This window comes from Miniopterus natalensis, chromosome 7 (assembly GCF_054644295.1).
Source record: "Miniopterus natalensis isolate mMinNat1 chromosome 7, mMinNat1.hap1, whole genome shotgun sequence".
In the NCBI taxonomy this organism is placed as follows: Eukaryota; Metazoa; Chordata; class Mammalia; order Chiroptera; family Miniopteridae; genus Miniopterus; species Miniopterus natalensis.
This window is the reverse complement of record NC_142087.1, coordinates 42867160-42884970: the sequence shown is the minus strand read 5'-3', so window position 1 is coordinate 42884970 and position 17811 is coordinate 42867160. Positions and strand designations below refer to the sequence as shown.

The following is a 17811-nucleotide window of genomic DNA, read 5'->3' as shown; positions in this document are numbered from 1 at the left end:
TATATAGGTTGTTGAATGGCGATCTTAGTAATATTAATCTTTCTGATCAGTTTGACAGTATTATTGGGAAGACCACTTTTCATTTAGTATTTAAGCTCCTAAATTAGTTTGGAGACTTGGAAGTGACAATGGAGAATCGATATCAAGGAAGTGATTTTTGAGTCAAAATGTCATAGGTGACTTGAGTGTGAGGGAACTTTTTGCTGTACTGTTACGTGTAAAAACCCAAGGAAACTGATGATAGGTCATCACAATATAAATGTCTTTTACAATATTGTTGATAACAAAAGTACCACACAGATGTTTTATAAAAACTGCCATTTGCTTAACAATGTCACTTTTAAAACATTATAAAGAAGATTTTATGATATGAAAGACCCAAATCCTATTTTAAAAATCCTTCAGTGGTTGATAGCATAGACAATTAAGTGATTGGAATTTTTAAGATTTGTCAGTTTCTTCTAATAGTAATAGTTGCAAACTCTTTTTGTGAGTTTCTTTTACTTTACTAAATGTCAAAAATTTATATAATTATTCTATTTTAATCCAAACAAAACCATACACTGTCTAAAGTTTCATGGAGTATGTATATGGATAGTAATTTACAGCCTCTTCAGAATTAGTATTAGATATACACAATATATGGTGTTAAGATTAAGTGAACAAAGTACTATAATGCCATTCAGAGACATAATGCCATATAAAAATTTCATCTTGAATCAGGAAAATCATGTAGTTTGTTTAAAAGTTACATGCATTTTAGTAAGTTTTCTCCCCAAAGCTTTCAGAATTACTTTAAGCATCCTTGATTATGGAAATAGGTCTTGTGAGTTGTATGTTTGAAATGTCTCATCCACATTGTGGATGCTCTTCAGATTGAGAAACAGAAAGGAGGTTTGATGCCTTAACACAATTTTAAATACTTTATTGAATGGGAGAAGTGGGAGGAATTAGAACACATCTTTCTAGTAAGGATTTCTATAACTTAAAAGAAGTCTAGTTCTTTTAATATTTATCTAATTTCCGTATAGTATGTTTGATTTTACTTTACTTTTTGATCTCCTTATTCCATGACGCAGGGAGGTTATATTAGCTTTTTTTTTTCTTTTTAAATTTTAGTTATTTTCTAGCCTCTTGGCACAGCTTCATTTGGTGGGAACCTCAAAGATTTATTGAAATGTGGAGGCTACAAGAAAACGTTAAGTTTTGGACTCTTTCCTTGAAACTACAATCTATTTAGGAAAACAAGACCTAATCTCACATACATACATAGAAAGAAAGCAAAACACTTCACAGATTGAGAAAATATGTGATAAATTTCAAATACTTGGTATGGGTAATATATGTTCTTGGATATTGAAAAGAAGCATGTTGGGAGAGCCAGGGTATGCTTTATGATGGATGGATAGGATATAGATAGGGTTTCATAGGGGGAGTGGAGGATAGCATGAATATGGTAGAGACATGACTGGTTATGACATGTTTAGGTGAACAGAAGTAAAGTTGGAAGGATAGATTGGGGTTAGAGTGTGGAGGATTTGATTGTTAGGCTAAGGAGTTTAAATTTTCTTAAGTATGTTGTGGTAATTAAATATTCATAAACAAAACTATGCCAGGATGAATGAATAAAGTGAATCCGGTAGTTGTGAGCAGGATGGGTTATATGGAAAGAGACTTGGAAATGGGGTGAGATTGCGGAGCTTTTAAAAAAGTAATAGTCCAGAAATAATTAAAGTGCAAAATTGGGACATTAGAATGGGGAAGGAGGCATTGATGGAATTTGATTGGCAGGCTTGGGGAAGAGAAGTGGGAACCAGAGAAAGAGACTAGTTAGATGATCCTAAAAATTTTGAGCCTGGGTTATATAGTGAGACTGATGAAAACATGGGTGAAAACAGCAAAGCCAGTTTTGGAAATAGCTTGGGAAGAATAGGCAACAGATATATTCAATTTTAGATTTGTTCTATTTGAGTGGAAACTGGGACAACCACAAAGAAATGACTTGTAGACTATTGGCAATTTGAAATTGAGCTCATAATTAAATGTAACAGTTTGGAAGCCATTTGTACAGAGGTGCAAGTTGAAACTGATATAATGATAAAAGGGTAAAAGATGAAAGTTGAACAAACGGAAGAGTCAAGAAGTAGGCAGTCAAGGCTTTTCAGAGTTAGAATGGCCAGGTATCTTGGAGCCCAAGATTTCTAAAAGAACATTTTAAAAAAGAAGATAGTCAACAGACACCGCCCCCCCCATTGTAATCTTATAGTCTTGGCCCTTTTTTTTTGTTTGTGTAGTTCTATAATTGTTTATTGACAGCTGTTGCAATTTTATTACCTTATTAATCTGAACTTGTAAAGATTAAAATTTTCTTTGGATACAAAATCCTTTTTCCAGTTTTGTAGCATCTAGCATGAATTTTCTTTGCGTGATATTTTATGTTTACCATCAAGTCATTCATTCATTCTACGATTGAGAATGACCTATCAGGTAATTTCATCTTTTTCTGTGAATCTGTTCTTATTCTTTCCTCGCTGGATTTTGGACATCTTGTCTGTTGTAGGGACAATACCCTTTTTAAATTAATTGCCTTCATTATTTTGGCCTTTGTTGATTTACTTAACTGATACTTAATGAGTATGTATTACGTGCCATGTGCAGCACTCAAGTTCTAGGGTTTTTTTGTAATCTCAAATTATGTTTATTTTCCACTTCCTTGACTATCTAGATCCACTCTTCAGAAGTGGAAGTTCCTAAACCTTTTAGTATTAGAAGAGTTTTCTGGCAAATGTCTTTGAAACAACATTACCCACCAAATAGCATTTTTTGTTGAGGTACTAATGATGAGTATTATAGTACTTATAATGTAGCTGGAAAGAGCACTGGTAAGTGGTTATCCAGCCTTTTCTTGAACACATATAATTATTCTAAGGACTAGATAAGTCCATTTTCCATATTGCAAATAAAAATGCTCAAATAGTCTGCATATACTAAGATAATATGGTAACTCTTTACTTGTTTCCTAGATCATCCAAATGGCTCGACCTTAGTTTTTTGTAAGTCAGATTCTTTTCAGTATCCTAATGATTCTATTACTTAGTGGTCCATGCTATATAGTGATTATCAATAGCTGTTTTGCAACCTTTTTTTTTTTTTTTAACCTTAGAATTATTTTTATCTGGGGCTTGTTAACAATTTCTCAATAGTTTTGAGTATGTACCTTTGAAAACAGTAAGGGGTAGAGTTTAATTAAGTCTAATTTTTCCAGAGGAAGAAATGTATATGATTTGTAAATTAAAAGGAAGAACAAAGATAAGTAGGTGGGAGGGTTAGGTATATATTTGTCTTGAAGTTTAACATTTCTTAAAAATACAGCTATCTTGCCTGTAGGATGTTTAACAAACTCCTGCAGGATGCTAGTTAAGAGTATGACCTTTTTTCTGGTTTTTGTTTAGCTGGTTGAGGTGTAGCAATGGGTGGGTAGAAAGGAGGGAAGGGAACCAATATTAGTTGAACAGTGCATACTGAGCTCTAACACTGCTGTCCTTTGTACCTATTTGTTGCTACCATATTTTATTAGCTTTTTAAAACATTTTATTTTTTATTGACTTTCAGAGAGAGAAACAGACATCAATTTGTAGTTTCACTTATTTATGCCTTAATTGATTGAGTCTTGTATGTGCCTTAACCAAGGATCGAACCCACAACCTTGGTGTAAGGGAACGCCGCTCTGTAACTAGTTGAGCTACTCAGCCAGGGCTAGTTAGTTTTTTAGAATGTAGAAGGCAAATCTAAGTATCAGGTGTTAGTTTTTGAGCTTTTCTTCTTTAATTCTCTTTTCCTGGATGCTTGACCCAGTGTTTTTCATCTTTTCATTGCTGATTTCTTTTTCTCTTAGCCTCTGTCATTGGCCTATAATATTTTTCTTTCTCTTCACTCTCTTGGAGAGTTTATTCATTCTTACAGCTTCAACTGCTGTCATATCTATGCTTTGGTTTTTAATCCTAAGTATCTGACTGCCTACTAGGCATCCTTACTTCGATGTCATGTTATCATTCAGATTCCTCCTGTTTCAAAGTGAGCTTTCTTCCATGCACTTAACCTGTTGTTATCATCACTGCTACTCTGCCTGTCACTCGACTGGAAAATTTTTGTTTTGAACATTAACTTTTCATAGTCCTAAGCCACAAATCGCATTATCTCAACAGAGTTTGGCTAGCATTCCAGATTCTAGATTATTGCTGTATAATCTCTCTGTATGTCCTGCCAGTTGAATTAATCACATTTAGGGTTAAAGTACTGGTAGTGGAATGAAAAGATCTGAAGCCATTAAATCTTTGGGCCTTAAAGCTATTTGCCTGCCATTGTTCATAATTTATGAGTTAATGGGTGTTACCAGTATCAATTGCATATCTGGTTAGTTTGGACCAGACTGTTTTGATATTAATACGTTGCAAGAAGTTTTTTAAAACAAATTTCTCTATTGATTTGTTCAGCAAATCTTTGTGTGGGGTCTAAACTTGGATTCAAATGTAGACTTTGCAGTGTACTTAATAGATGATTTTTGGTGAGGTATTTTAACGCCTCAAAGCTCGTTTCATTCTCAGGAAAGTGGGGAATAGTACTAGACTGTCTTAATGATTAAATAATATAGACAAAGCAATCACAGCATGTGGCATTTAGTAAGTATTTGTTAATTGGTAACTATTATTTTTGTCATGTTTATAGTATTCCTGTTATATGCAAGTCATTATGCTTAGTCTGGAAGTTGATAATTTACCTGGCACCTCAAGCCATGCTCATAAATTCATAATCAAGCTGTACTTGACTGAAGTGTCTAAACCAATTGTAACTGAAAATGGAGACATTTAGAATGGGATTCAGTAGAATGGGGAGGCACTTTTGGAGACTTTATTCATTTAGTCATGATTTATAACATACCTACTTTGTGCCAAGGGTTTAGATTGATAAGAAAGACAGTTGGGAGCTGGTTTGTGGAAATTTAGTTGTTATCTTGCTCTCTTTCTGTGTGTCTTTTATACTTTCAGTGTGTGTTCTGTAAATAGACTCTTGCACTACAAGTACCCTGTGGGTGTATAGAGAAGTGGCTCAGAGTAACAGCTGAAACATGAATTGGGCCATTCATTAATCTGAGTCAGAAATGTTTTTAATCCAGAAGGAGCCACATATAAATTTTATAATGAACAAAGAGTAAATTCTCAGTTTTAGATTACATTTTGTATAACTTTACAGTTTAGTTTTATTTCCTGATTATAAGTTTTGATATTGTGTATATATGGTGAAAACTAGAGATTCTATTATGATATATGACAGAAAACCCCACATATTAGGAAATACTACATATTAAGTTCTGGTGGTGAAGATGGTCCAGTAGTTCCACTTCCCCATTCCCATCCCCACTAAAAAAGAGGTACATTCATTTAGTTTAAGTGCAGAGAGTAGCTGATGGATACTATACACATGTATGTACAAGGAGATGAGCAGATAGTAGTGCATTTCACAATGGAAAATATTTATTTTTAAAAATACGCTATTAGCATGATATAGTGAAAAGAACACTGGACTAGAAATTCAGAGCATTGACGTATCCTTGTTTTGCTATTAACTCAAGTAAATCTTTTTTCTTATCTGGGCTTGTTTCCCCATTTGTAAAATGAGGAGTTGGGCCATAGAGTTGCTGATGTCCATTGTGTCTCTAAAAATTCTGTGAGTCTTTATTATACTTCCATAAAAACTTTAGAATTTGTGTCATTGATTTATTATTTAAGAAATAAAAGTAAAAAGTTAAATGGTGTTGGAGTAGAGATATAAGAATAGGAACCATCTTTTTAAGTGCTGTTTTTGGAACTAGTTCTGTACCTTGGAAGTTCATCCTAAACTAATTTTTAATTATTATATTTGGCACTTAATTCTTTTTTTGCGTTTGTGACTTGTCTTCGTAACTCTAGGAGTTTGTATTTTTTGAACAGCGAAAGTAGTGACTGAATTACTCATTTATGTATCCTTTAAAATGTATAGATATATTTTACTTCTCTAATATACCTGCCTTCCTTGTTTGGGATTGTGAGAGTACATTTTCATTATAGTTTCTAAACAGTTAATAGGAAGTTAGATGTTCAAATTAATGTTCAAAAATTTGATGTCTCAGAGAGGGGAGAGGCTAACTTATACTTACGTCATATTTTAAGAGGTAGGCTAACCTGTGCTCCCTCTTTATTCCTATATTTATTTATTTTCATTATTTTGTTGTTATTCCCATACTTTATTTATAGTCTTTTTTTATTCCATACTTCCTATATTGACTTTTGGCAATAAATTGAAATCTTATCTTAGGTTTTTTTCCTGGAATTAATTTTGAAATAGTGTACTGTAGTTAACTTTTTTCCCCTCTTTGCTGTTATTTATTCATTCAACAAAAATTCATTTGGTATGTACTGTGTGCTATAAACTCTGATAGGTATTGGGGACGCTATGGTAAGTAAAAACAAATATGGGCTCTGCTTTCATGGAATTTATAGTCTCTGGAGAAGGATAATTATGAACAAATATGAGTGGAGTAATGCTTGAAGGGGAGGTAAGGGATATGATCATACCATTTCTTTAAGTTTGGGGATATATTTAAAGACTTGTGGTGAAGTGGCGTAAGTATATAATTTTCAGATATGAGTGTAGATTGTCTGTATCACATTCACTTGAGGACTTCCTAAAAATGTAATCTGGGCCCATGCCCACACAAACAAAATCAGAATTTTGGGAGATGAGTCCTCAGATTCTGCACAAGATGTGAATTCATAGACACACTCAAGTTGGAAAACTGGTTACAGTGGAAAGAACATGGATTTTTGTTTTGTTTGGTAATTTTATAAGTGAAAAATTTCACATATACACTGAAGTAGGGAAAAATAGCATAGTGAATCCCTATTACCCAGATTCTGCAATTTTCAAAATTTTGTCATACTTGCTTCATCAGTCACCATTTTTCTTCCCAAAATATTTAAAAGTAAGTCCTAGATATTGTCATTTTACCGTTACATGTATCAGTAAGCATCTTTGAAAAAACACAACAGAACATTTTATTTTACCACAATCGCCATTATTGTGTCTAACAAAATTAAAAGCTCCTTGGTACCATTAATGCCTAGTTTATACTCATTTCTCTGATTGTCTAAAACACTTTTGTTTTTTTTTTACAGTTGCTTTATTAGAATCTGGATCCAGACAAAGTCCATATGTTGCTTTTGTTTGTTAGGTCTTTTAAGTCTTCTCCCTCTAGTTCTTCTACCCACTCCACTCCCCATTGTTTTGTTGAGAAAACTAGGTCATTGGTACTGTACAATGTTTCACATTCTGGATTTTTCTTTTTGTTTTTTGTGATATCATTTAACTTGCTCCGTTATCTTCCAAATTTCCTGTTAATTGGTAGTTAGACCTAAAGCTTGATTTAATAATTTCTAATTTTTAGTCAAGAGTGTTTCATAGATTGCATTTTCTTTTGCATCACATCAAGAGGTACATAGTATCTGGCTGGCCCACCCTTAGTGATGCTAGGGTTGGTCAGTGTGTTCAGGTGGTGACAGTCAATAATAACTTCCTTTGTAAAAATTCTTCATCATCCTTTCATCTGATGGTTCCATCCATTTATAACCCGTTAAAATAGATGAAGCAGTTATTTCCTTAGGGATAGCAAAATAATGATTTTCTAATTCTATCACTGCTTTCACATTTATTAACTGTAGTTCTTCAGTTACGCGAACTTAAGAATTTAATAACTTTCTTTCACTCATTATCTGTAGGATTGTTCCCTTACCCTGAAAAATAGTTCATAAAATAATAGGATTAATGCTTTAACCTTTCTCTTTAATCACCACGTTTCAGAGTCTGGTATTTTGGAGCCTTAGTATGATGGACATGGTACAGTTTGAGGGAAATTTAAGAAAGGTACTATTTACAAAGATATAGACAGTATTTAAAGAAATCAGGGATAATGCAGTACCTGGGATTAGTAACAGTGGGGCAGAGAGCTGCTACCACCTTTAGACCTGAAGGGACAAGGGAAGAGAACAGTTGGGGGGTAGCTTTATGGAGAAAGCTGTTTGGCAGGGGCTGTAGTTTTAAGTAGAGAGAATCATGTTGATTTGGCAGTAAGAGAACCAGGGGAATGTATATCCCTTGCCCTTACTGGCCTCTCACTCTACAGTCTCCTATTGTAGTTTCCCATTGCCTGAAAAGCTAGTATGCCAAAGAACACATTGATACAGTGCATAAGGGTTAGCAAACAAGATATCCCCAGCATTTATTTATTTATTATTTATTTATTTCTCTCTCTTTGACATCATTATGGAAACCATTTAAAAATACATTACTTAGTGTATTTCAGTCAATTTTTGTCATTCTTGCTGATGCTCGATTTTTCCCATCTTTGACTAATGGGAACCTTTCTACATTGGCTCCCATCTTATTTGTATATGACCCTAATAATCTTTGGTAGTACTTCCTTGTTTTTTTGGTCTAAGATGCCCAGGGTCATCTTGTACATTTCTTGCCCCAGACTTAGAAATCAGTCATTCTCTTGCACAATCTGGATGCTAGGAGTACTCATTGCTACTGGGTTGAAATTGCTTCTTGTCCTTGTTTAATGAACAGACCTATGAAATTTATTTTTGAAAAGAAGAAAAATGATTTATGCTGATAATTCCAATTTTTGTTTATTATCACTTTGAGCTTGTATTTTTTCTTTTACATGAAAAATCTTAGTTTTAATAGCACTAACAGAATTGCACATGTTTGATTTCCAAGAATGTGGGTATGATATAGTGAAAGAAAAACTGAACATGGGAGGGAAGATATCTGAAACCCTGAATTCTAATCTCTAATTGACTCTGTAAATTATAATTGAAAAGTTGTATGCCTTGAACAGATAATATCCACTCTCTGAACTTTGATTTGGTTTAGGAATATAACACAAAATTCACTAATTGAAGTGACAGACTCAGAAACAGAGAGTAGGCTGACAGCTGTTGGGATGGGGGGGCATTGGGAGGTGGGTGAAGGGATTGAGAAAAAAGAAAAACTCATGGACACAGGCAACAGTGTGGTGATTGCGAGGTATAGTGTGGGGAGGAGGCTATGGGGGGGTAAACGGTGATGACGGAGACTTGACTTGGAGTGGTGAGCAAACAATACAGTGTACAGATGATGTGTTGTAGAATTGTGCACCTGAAACCTGTATGATTTTGTTAACCAGTGTCACCCCAATACATTCAATAAAAAGGGGAAAAAACCCAAAATTCACTAATTGAAACCCTTTTCAAATTCATTTATCTTTAGATATGAGTTTAAATTCTTAACCTTATAAAAAATTCTTTTAGATATACATCTTCTATTCTTTTATTGATTGCTTAAATTTTACTACTACTTGAAAAGTAGAAGAAAATGTTTTTTATGATTATTATCCACTCTTAAAGTGTTTACTGATCTCATCCTAATTGCTTTCCTCTGCTTATTTCTAGTAATTTCTAGTCATGGAGACAGTATAGCATAGTGGTTAAGAGCATGGGCTCTGGAATCCAAGTGTATGATTTTTAATTCTGCCCAGGTCAGCCACTTATTAGCCTTGTGACTTTGGGCAAATTTCTTAACTTTTTTAGGACTCAAACACATCATCTTCAAATAAAATTAATCGTAGACTCAGGGCTGTTAGGAATAGCAAATGTGATAGTGCAGGTAATGTGCTTTGTATAGTTCCCAGCATTTATTTATTTATTTAAAATATATCTTTATTGATCACAGAGAGGAAAGGAGAGGGAGAGAGAGATAGAAACATCAATGATTAGAGAGTCATTGATCAGCCGCCTCTTGCACGCCCCAACTGGGGATCGAGCCCGCAACCCGGGCATGTGCCCTGACCGGAAATCAAACCCCTGGATCCTAGGTCGACGCTCAACCACTGAGCCACTGGGCCCAGCATTTATTTAATGTTAGCTATCAATCATTGTCATCATTATATATATCTTTATAATTTTTCCTGGGGAGAGGACTTGTGTGCTAAGTGGATCATTATCCAGTTTCCCATTTTATAGGCCAGCATTTTATTTAGTTGTGTGATCTTGGACAAGTTATCTAATGTTTTTGAGCTTGAATATATTTAATTTGCCAGATGAGAATAGTGAAAATACTTCATAGGTTTTAATTATGAGGATTAAATGAAATAATTTTTATGCAAGTACCATAGTGTTATCCAGGTGTTAATAGTTACTCCTTTCCTTGCTTTACTGTTGTATTATAGATTGGATGAAGTTCTACTGTAGTTAGAAATAATACTTGGAAATGTGTGAGAAGAGTAGAATGGGATTTTTATTTGAAACATTTCTTGAACCTCATCTTTGTTTTCTGTTATTGCTGCCCTACCCAAGTCCAAATTTTCAATCCAACATTCTTGAATTAGTGGGACACCCTTGCAGTTTGCCAGTATAATCCATACTCTTTCTTAACTTTAGTGTTTTTTTATCATGTGGTCTTAGCTTAACCTGTTTTCTTAGTCTTAATTCCTATCATTCTCCAAAATAGTCTGTTCCAGGTGGATTTCTCACTTTCTATAGCACGTTGCCTGTTCTTTCCTAACTTTGCTCTCACAGTTCCAGGCCATATCATTCTCTATGTTCTCCTTGATGGTTTTCTCTTTGTTGTCTAATATAAGTAACAACAATGTTATACTGTGTTGTCTTTTCTGAACTCCTACAGTATTTATCATCTGTCTCATGTAATTTAGAACTTGATCATAGCTATCTTATATGAGTTATCTGTAGTGTTAGTCCTACCTCCCTAATGAGAATTCCTTCAGGGCTTAGCATAATTATGGACATTATTGTTCAGTTAATACTTGATGTGAGTGATTATCTCCCCTGACCCCCAATCTCATTCCCCTTTTCTTTACCTATGAATTAATCAGGACTTGTCAGTTATATAGTTAGTAGTTGTCAGTTATATATGATAGAATTCAACTTGCATTTTCCTAGGCAAAAAGAATTTATAGAGTCATGGAAACCTGATCTCATTAAAAGTAAGATTCAGCCTGGCCAGCATGGCTCAGCATCGACCTATGATCCAGGAAATTGAGGCTAGATTCCCAGTCAGGGCACGTGCCTAGGGTTCGGGCTTGATCCCTAGCAGGGGGCGTGCAGGAGGTAGCCAATCAGTGACTCTCTCTCATCATTGATGTTTCTATCTCTCCCTCTCCCTTCCTCTCTCTGAAATCAATAAAGACATATTTTTTAAAAAAGTAAGATTGAGTTGAACTTCAATAAGAACTAGAACTTGGGCCTCAAATGCAAGCAAGGCTCTCTCTCTTTATTCTCATTTTTTCTCTGTGTTGTAATTCTCTTTGTAGACTGGTTTTAGTCACTTGTGAAAATATGGCTGCCTGGAGCACTGGAACCTTATATCTAACAGCTCCAATTTCAGCCACTGACCTCAAACCTTTGAGACTCAAATCCAGAGTTCTAGAGCGAAAGAGTCATTGGTTCAGCTTGGGTCAGGTGCCCACCCCTCAACTGTAAGGAGGGTAGGATCACATGACAACTATGAGAATGAGGACGCAGTTCCCAGGAAAATGAGTGCAATAAGGAAAGGCAGACAATAATATAGGTAGGTGTTCATTATACTGTCCCTTCTCCCTTCCCTTTTTTCTTTGACCTTTGATGAGTCACTTAAACTCTTCAATAACTGTTTTTTCAATTTGTAAAATGGAGTTCATAATTTACTTTAGAGGGTGGTGGTGAGCATTAAATGTGATAATCTATAAAGCAGGGTTTGAAACCTCACAAAAACAATAGTGTAAACTAATGATAAATGGCTGTCCCTTGGTTCCTCTTACAGTCAAGCCCTGTGCTTATCTGGTATTACCTTACTCAACCCCATCACCTATAGCTTCTACTATCTTTTTAAGTAGAAGAGGAAGAAGTTATTAATGTCACACAGCTTTTCTCATATAGTTTTATAGTATTTATTATAATTAAATGAATTATAATCATAATCTAAATAAAAACAATGGGCTTGTTTTGTAATTGTAGCATTCCTTCTAATAGTAGTTGCAGAGTAGCCACTGAATTTAGTGAATTGAAGGCCAAAGGCCTCTAGAGATTTCTACTTCTTTTTACCTATATTAATTAGGAATCTTTTGGTTGTAAATGACTGAACACCCAACCTAAATTAGCTTACATAATAAAGAACATTTATTGCCCCTGAGTATTTCGTAGGAAGATTTGTTTTATTTTGTTTGGTTGATCTGATTTGGGGGAGAGGGGGTCAAATCTGATAAAGAATCCCCAAAAAGTGTTACCTTCAATCATTATTGTAACTCCCCAGTACCTTTTTTCTTTTGCTTGTCAAAAGGAAAGAACCTATTTTCTTAGGAACTTACAATAAAATTGTTTAAATGTGAACAGGCTATAAAAGAATACTATATTGCCAAAGTTTTTTTAACAACATATAAGGGATTGGAAATTTACTGTTTCTATGAGATTAATTTTTTCCCCCTAAATGGAAACACATCTTGATTACATAAATAGCTCTTGGGCTTCTGAGCTATTATATTTTGAGATCTTCATGCTCAACAAATAAGCTCCATAAGAGCAGGTATCTGATTGCCTTGTTCACTGATGTATCAATAGTTCCTAGAGCAGTGCCTAGCATATTTAAAGTTTTCAATAAATATTTGTTGGGTGTTGAATTACTAGAAAATGTCTTTTGTTTGTTTCTGTGACAAAAGCCAAGAATGACTGACATAATGTTAAGAGATATGTAAGACTGATAATTTATTTAAATCTAAGGTGTATATACTCTAGGGGGATGACATTTTAAAACTATAGGCAGTCTGTATAAAGATATAGGTGGGGTCCCCCCCCGATATCTCTGAATTTTGGATGAGGTGCCAAGAAGCCAATAATACCCATTGTTTTTAGATTTTGCAAATTCATTATTTTATTTAATCTTTACACCAATACTGTGGGTTGGTTGAGGCAAGTATTGTCCTCATTTTGTAAATGAAATTAAACCTTAGAAAAGGTAAATGAATTGCCCAACAGCATATAGCCAGCAAATGGCAGACTTTGTGATCCTTGGTCTATACAGTGGAAAGAGCACCAAAGTTGTAGACAACATGCCACAAAGAGAAGTGTATCCATAGCACTTAGGAGAGTGCTTTGTACACAGAATTCGCTAACTGAAAAATATTTAAATTGAATGAAAAGTATGGGGATTGGTAAAAAATAGAGTGGGGGAAGATGAGATCTGAAGTAGTAGGGAAGAGATCTTATTGTTTATTGATTGGGTTGGAACAGTGGTCTAGAACTTGACTGAATGAGAGGTGGGAGCCAGTTCTTTGACCAAACCTATAGTGTACTGCAAGGTTCTAATAGCTGCCTGCCGAAACAAATCTTTGTTGGAGTTGACATATCTGGAAAGTGAGTGTTGGTAGGCAGTCTAAGCTCTGAAGCATGGTGATCTGAAGTAGAATAAAATGAACAGTTACAGTGGTGATGATTAATGACATGTACATAATTTAACAGTGGGCAGTAGTAACATTTTACTAAATTGGTATAAAGTAAAATATGGGAGGATTGGGAAAATGTTAAAAAAAATTAATATCCCTGTATTTGGTGAATGGTTTACTGTTGTATAACAGAACTGAATATTTATCAGGGGCTGGGCATGGGATATAGGATTGACTGCAGAGAGGTATGAGGGAACATTTAGGGTGATTGAAGTGTTCTGTAATTTTTTAAAAACTATGTATATATATAGTTTTATATATGTATATAATAATATATAAATATATACACACATGTATATATATTGATTTCAGAGAGAGGAAGGAAGAGGAAGAGAGAGATAGAAACATCAATGATGAGAGAGTCATTGATAGGTTGCCTCCTGCACATCCCCATTGGGAATTGAGCCTGCAACCTTGGCATGTGCCTTAGCCGGGAATCGAACCGAAATCTCCTGGATCCTAGGTCGATGCTCAACTGCTGAGCCACGCCGGCTGGGTGTGTTCTGTATCTTGTTTGTGGTGGTGGATTCCTTAAAAAAGGAGAAAATACTTATTTGGAAAAGGGATTAATGGTTTCTCGACAGAACCGAATGTTTATTTGTTACTATCAGTAATATGGCCTTTGAATATGAAAGATATATCTATGTATATGACTTTACTTATGTGTATTATGTAGTAGTTGGGAAGGACCTATGTTGACTATATTTTGAAGTGTGACTGTTGGAACAGCTGATAATATATGTGGCCAGTGATAAAATTAGAGCTTTTAGGTAAAAATTAGAATTTTGGAACACTTATATGAGCTGCCTGACCTTGATAGCTTCCCAGTGCTGGAAGACTTTTCTTGTGAGGTTGATAGTGACATTAAGTGTGATTTTTCAATATTGTATGGTGAAATGTATCAATATTTGGGAGAGTTCATAATTCAGTGAGCCATATTTTCTTTTTCTTTTTTTTTTTTTTAAATATATCTTTATTGACTTCAGGGAGAGGAAAGGAGAGGGAGAGAGAGAGAAACATCAATGATGAGAGAGTCATTGATCGGCTGCAGCCCGCAACCCGGGCATGTGCCCTGACTGGGAATCGAACCCTGATCTCCTGGATCCTAGGTCGACGCAGTGAGCCATATTTTCTTACTGACGCAATGCATGATGTTAATAAGAACATCCGTGAGTAAAAGATCCACTCAAAGTGCAAGATAGACCAATACATTTTAATATTGCAGAGTGGGGTGCAAAAAGTTCATGTGTACAGTTTCAGATTCCATATTGCAACCAACTTTTAAGAAACTCCTTGCCTTAGCTGGTATGGCTCTGTGGTTAGAGCATCAGCTTGTGGACTGAAGGGTCCCTGGTTCGATTCCGGCAAAGGGCACGTAGCTCAGTTGCAGGCTCGATCCTGGGCCCTGGTCAGGGCATGTGCAGGAGGCAACTAATCAATATGTCTCACACAAATGTTTCTCTTCTCTCTCTCTCTCTCTCTCTCTCTCTCTCTCTCTCTCTCTCTCTCTCTCTCTCTCTCTCTCTCTCTCTCTCGATCTCCCTCCCACTCTCTCTGAAAAGCAATGGAAAAAATGTCCTCAGGTGAGGATTAAAAAAAGAAATGCCTCTTGTGAAGTTTGGTGTAGCAAACAATTTCAACAGTTAATCTGAAAATGCTGTTAATATACTCATCCCTTTTGCAACTAAGTATCTCTGTGAAGTCAGATATTCTTACCTCAACCAAGGCAATGTATTGCAATAGATTGATAGCTTTGAGAGTTCAGCAGTCTTCTCTTAAGTGAGACAATGGAGATTTGGAAAAGTGTATAATAATACCATTCTTATCGATTACAAAGTTTTCATAAAAATGTTTATATTAACATGTAATGGCTTTATTTTTGTCTTTTAATCAGTATGCTAAGACTATTCACATTTAATGTAGTTATTAATAAATTGGAATTTAAGTCTCCCATTTTATTATTTGTTTTGTGTTTCTTCCCTTTGTTTTCATTCCTGTTTTCTTTTTCTTGCTCCTTTTGGGTTATTTATAATTTTTTTAGTATTCCATTTTAATTTATCTATTGTGTTCTTGATTTTATGTTTTGTATAGTTTTCTTAGTGATTGCTGTTCTAGGGATTTCAGTATACATAATTAACTTTTTACAGTCTACTTAGAATCATATTACCACTTCATATGGAATGTGGAAACCTTACCACCATATAGGTCCCTTTACCCTCCCCTTTATGTGGTAGTGTCTTAGGTATTACAGCTATATACATTGAAAACCCCATCAGAAAATGTTACAATTTTTGCTTTCAACATTTTAAATAAAAGAGAAGAACGTAGATTTATAATTTCTGTTGCTCTTCTTTCTTGCCTCATATTCCAAGTTTCCTTTTTTTATTTTTTGGATTTTGAAATTAATTTATTAATTATTTCATTTACTTATTTTAGATTCCACATATAAGAGGTCATACAGTATTTTTCTTCCTCTGACTTGTTTTATATAGCATAATGCACTCAAGGTCCATCCATGTTGTCTCAAATGGCAAGACCACCCCACCTTTTTTTATGACCTGATAATACTCCCTTGTATGTATATAAAGCACATTTTATTTATCTGTTCATCCATTGATGGGCACTTAGGTTGCTTCTGTGGCTTGCTGCTGTAAATAATGCTTGTTGATTTTTGAATATTGAGTAAGTCTTGAATCTTTGGAATAGATCTTGGGAATCTTTAAGAACTTTTGCAACTTCATTGGTTATGCTTCATGGGATGGCACCCAACCAACTGAGCCACACGGCCAGGACTATTTTAAGAACTTTAGCATCTGTATTCATGAAAGATATTGGGTCTGTACTTTTCTTATTTTATACTGACTTTGTCTGGTTTTGGTATCCAGGTACTATTGGCTGTGTGAAATAAGTGTAAAAGGGACTGTGTGGAATTGATGTTAATTTTTTAAGCATTTGGTAGAATTCTCCAGTGAAACTCTGTCGCCCTGGAGATTTATTTTTCTGTGGGCTTTACATTATTAATTAATAATATTATTCAAATTATCTTATTTGCATTGGGCTAGTTTTAGTTTGTGCTTTTTAAGGAATTGTTTGTCTCATTGTAGTTGTCTAATTTATGTGTGGAGTTCATAATATTCCCGCATTACCCTTCGTATAGCTGCAGAATCTGTATAATAGCTCCTATTTCATTTTTAATATCGGTATTTTGTGTTTTCTCTTTTTCTTTGTAAGGCTTGCTAGGGGGTTATAAACTTGATTGATCTTGTCAAAGAACCAGCTTTTTGTTCCATTGAATTTCCACTGTTGTTTTCTGTGTTTAATTCTTTGATTTTTTTCTTTATTGCTTCTTATGCTTGCTCTCATTTTATTTTGCTCTTACAGTTTTTTGAGAAATGAACTTAGATTATTGATTAAAAAATCATTACTCTTTTCTGAGTATTTAGTACTATACATTTTTCTTTCAGCACTGCTTTAACTGTGTGCCACAAATTTTGATGTTATATTTTTATTTTTATTCATTGTGTGTTTTTATTTCTCTTGAGACATTCTCTTTGACCATGGATCGTTTAGAAATATTTTATTTCGTGTCCAAGTGTTTGGACATTACTCTCTGTTATTTATATTAGTTTGATTATCTTTTGGTTGGACAGCACACTCGGATTTTCTTATAAATTTGTTGAGGATTGAAGTAAGACATAGGATATGATCTATCTTAGTAAATATTCCATGAGCACTTATAAAGAATGTATTTTACTATTGTGGGTGGAATGTTCCCTAAATGTCAGTTTGATCCTGTTGGTTCTTGGTGTCTTTGAGTTCTTCTCCTTGCTGATTTTCTGTCCAGTTCTGTCAATTGTTGAGAGAGGAGTGTTGAGGTTGCCAACTAAAATTGTGGATTTGTTTATTTCTCTTCATGTCTATTCATTTTTGCTTCACATATTTTGTAGCTCTGTTATATAGAACAAATACATTTTAATATTGCTTTGCTTTCTTGGTGGATTGACTTACTATGTAATTTCCCACTCTGTCCCTAGTCATTTTCTTTGCTCCAAAGTCTACTTTATTTCATAATGTACCCAGTCCAACTTTCTTTTGATATCTATTTGTATGGTATATCATTTCTTTTTACTTTCAGCCTACCCATCTTGTTACATTTGAAGTGAATTTCTTGACTGTAGATTGGCTTGCCCCACTTCCCTCGTATTCTTTCTAAAAGCTTTTCTTTAAGGATCAGCCCAAATTTC

The 17811-nt window shown here is 34.6% G+C and overlaps 1 protein-coding gene across 3 annotated transcripts in view; it reads left to right on the top strand.

The window, feature by feature from the left end:
- The window catches only part of ROCK1 (Rho associated coiled-coil containing protein kinase 1), a 131623-nt gene that overhangs the window by 1178 nt on the left and 112634 nt on the right, over positions 1-17811 (top strand). The gene's annotated exons all lie outside the window — the stretch shown is intronic.